The sequence below is a fragment of the Psammomys obesus genome, unplaced genomic scaffold (genome assembly GCF_907164565.1).
Source record: "Psammomys obesus unplaced genomic scaffold, mPsaObe1.curated_primary_1811, whole genome shotgun sequence".
Lineage (NCBI taxonomy): Eukaryota > Metazoa > Chordata > Mammalia > Rodentia > Muridae > Psammomys > Psammomys obesus.
The window spans coordinates 5,283,035-5,286,763 of NW_026596046.1; positions in this window are offsets into that span (position 1 = coordinate 5,283,035).

The window sequence follows — 3,729 nt, forward strand, 5'->3', positions numbered from 1 at the left end:
TCTTCTGTTCACTAGGATGAGGGGCTTACAAGATTTCCTCCTTGATGATCTATAGTCAGTTGCTTGAGTCTGGGGGAGAAGAAGACTTTTTTCTTCCCAGTGATGTGGCCATTATACTCCTAAATAAAACTAATTAAATTTCTTGGCACATACATGCACAGAAAAGGAAAGGGGAAAAAAAAGACCTGAACTGGAGACTAAATGAAGAGGAGGGGGATGTAGGGAAATAGGGGTAGAAAAACAGGACTAAAATATAATTTAAAGTTATTTGAAGTCATTGGTGCATTTGGGTTGGTGCATTTGGGGAAGCCAGTTTAGTCAGACCCGAGTATGCATGGGAAGGAAGAAGGCAGACTACACAAGTTCAGGGTTTTCAACCTGTTTGCGTTTTCTGTGCCATCTGAATACTGGAGATTTTTAGTGGCCACCTTAGAAAACAGGCTTGGGACACACCATCCAATCCGAAACAGTTTAACTCCGTTACTGAAAGGGGCATTCCAGTCCACTGACCTCATCCTGGGCCCTGACTTTAGCTGCCGCCCATCTTCCCAGCTCTTCCTCTGACATGAGGGGCCCACATGTCACGTGTATGACACAACCCACCTAGGGCCTCATTCAGCAGACCTGCAAGGCACAGGTATTTGGAAATGTGACCCACATACTGAGCTACAACTGGCCTCCTTGTCCGGGACAACATGCAAAGTTCCTTTGCTTTACTGAAATTGCCATTTGCAAATTGGAGCTGAAAAAAAAAATGCCTTTTTAGACTGTCTTGTCATAAATCAGAATAGCAAACTAATGTTTAATGTTCTGATTATTCTCAGGATAGTGAAAGTGAACTCAGATCAAGGCCTTTGTGGTTGAAGCCATGTGTCCTCCACTTGATTGCCATATGGGGTGAAATGAATATTTATGAAGACCCTGGATCGCAAGTGTTACTCTCTTCAGGAATGTGGTTTTACTTTCAAACTTCAGATCTCAGGTGTTTAAATAGTGTGTGCTCTGTATTTCTCTCTGTGTCTGTGTGTGTGTTAAGATTTATTTTTAGTGATGGTGGTGGTGGTGATGGTGGCGTATATGTGAATGTCATGTAAGTGCCTGTGTCCACAGAGGCCAGAAGAGAGCACCAGACTGTCCTGGAGCTGGAGTTACTGGATCATGTGAACCACCAGGCATTATGAGCCACCTAACATGGCTACTGACAACTAAGCTCAGATCCTTTGTAAGAGCATTACATATTCTTAGTCTCTGAGCCATCTCTCCATTCCTAAGCTTGGTGTTTAAGCTAAGAGCTGCCTAATCGCTGAACGCGGTAGGTTTCCAAGGCACGAGTTACACAAAAACACCAGGTAAGAATGCCAATAGGCCTGTCGTGCCTTTTTGTTGTTGTTTTAGTTTGATTTCTTTCGAGACAGGGTCTGGCCTCCCTGTGTAGCTAGGCCTCAAGCTCATTGTCTTCCCATCAGTGAGTGACTCCTAAGTGCTGGGATGACAGGCATGTGTCACCAAGCCCAACAAATATTTGTCGTGTGTATATATGTATGTATGTATGTATGTATGTACGTACGTGTTTGTTGGGCATGCATCACCAAGCCCAACAAAGATTTCTCATATGTATGTGTGTGTGTGTGTGTGTGTCTATGTGTCTATCTATCTGTCTATCTATCCATCTGCACTGTTGGAGTGGCTGTGTTTGAATGTTTTAATCTCTCCTGAAGTCTAGCACGTTTGTGATGGCTAGTGACATTTTTTTAAAAAGGCATTTGATAAATTACAAGAAAGGACAGGTTTCTCTATCTCTGAATCCTTGGATATTTTTGTTTGTTTAATTGCATGTATAACTACACTAAATACTTCTATAAAATTTCTTCTTAATTTTATTCATTTTACTGTTTTCTGTATAATAAAATATGTTTCTTAGTAGATTACTGACAGGTTGACTGGCTTCTGTTATCAAGTAGTAGTCTTTGCTTGGATGTGACATATTTAATTTTTTTTCCCTTGGGATGGGCATGCTAGATATTGAACCCAAGGATTTGTACCTTACAGATGACTGCTCCTCTTAAGCCACACAGAGGTCCCAACATATGACCTCCTGGGTTTCACTTTTATATGCCCAGTGGATGATGTGATGTGAATGCAGAGAGGAAAGTGGGCAGTGAACTGGAAAAATAAAGCCAATCAGCAGCATCTTATTTCTTTTCATGGGTGACTTTTATTACAGATTAATAATTGAGCTGGGGGAGGGAGTGTTTAAAAATGGTCACAAATAGCCCCAGTCTCTAAAGAAGCAGTGTGAGCCAAAGAGGCTACCTTTGGTTTTAGATTAGGAAATAGATTTGTAAAGAGTGCTGAGTTCTGGATGGGTTGCCAGGAGTCCATGTCCAAAGCAAATAAATATTGCTTATTTCATTCTTGAATAGTCTGCCAAGGTGGCCAGGAGCCACCTCTAAAGACAATGGGTCATCACAGTTGTTGCAGATGAGAGGGGTGGCTCACCTTCTGTGGGAGGCTGGCTTCCTAGGCACACCAGCATGCCATTTGGAATAGTAGCATGCAAAGCAGGTGGTGCTAGAAACCCAAGCGGCACATAATGGAGAGATACAGGTTATGTGGCTTAGGCTGTGATTCATCTTTGGATTTCGGGGGGGGGGGGGTTGGGGACAGACAATACCGTGATATCTAGAGAAGGTCTTGAGATAATCCAGGGCAAGGCTTTGAGGCTTTGATTCAGTAGTATATTATAGCATAGTCATCTAAGTGATGAATTTGTAGCACTATGAATTGAACTCCTGGCCCTGTGCATGCTACACGAGTGCTCTCCCACTGGACTACACCCCTAGCACAGCACTTTCAGTCTAAATGTCTTGGGATGATTTCTTTGGTCTAATGATTTAGGAGAAGTAGACGATAAACCCATTTTATATAAGAAATGGATTTTATGTTATGAGCACAATCAAAATACTTAGTTGAATTATTATCTATCTACACATGTCTAGACTTAATTTTTTTCTTATTGTGCATTCTGTACTTGCTGCATGAAGAAGAAAAGTACTAAAATGAGCATTTTGCAAATGCATACTGATATGGAATACATAAAGTGACTCTTATTCCAAGGCTAATCTGTTAGCTAAAATGGAATATGAGCTCTCACTCTTCCCACCTCTCCCGCTACCTTTATACCTAAGGAGCTATGGAAGCCGGCTCAGTACAGTTATTTGGGAAATATATTTAACCATTTTGAACTGTATACATTACTACCCTTCTTTACTTAAAAAAACATACTTTGAGGCAGGTGGAATATCTCAGTGGTAGAATGCATATCTAGCCTGTACAAAACCCGAGTTCAACCCTCAGTACTAAAAAACAAAACAAAACAAAACAAAACAAAAAAACAGCAAAAATAGTTTAAAATTAGTTCTCATGGTTCAAGGTTCTTAAACTTCTTAAGCTCTTTCTACTCCCACCCACCCTTTCATCCAAGAAATGTTTTTGTAATTTTGAATATATAGGTACATAAAAATAGGTGCGCAAATAAAATATTTACTGATAATAAATTATAAATTTATTTTTAATGAATTCTTTGGTGTGAATATATTTTTACCACTTATTAAAGAGAGAAGTAAATAGATGAGCGTGTGTATTGATTCTGCTGTATGTAATTAATTACTGGGGACTGGGGAGATGGCTCAGTTAGTCAAGTGTTGGCCATGCAGCACTAGAAAACCT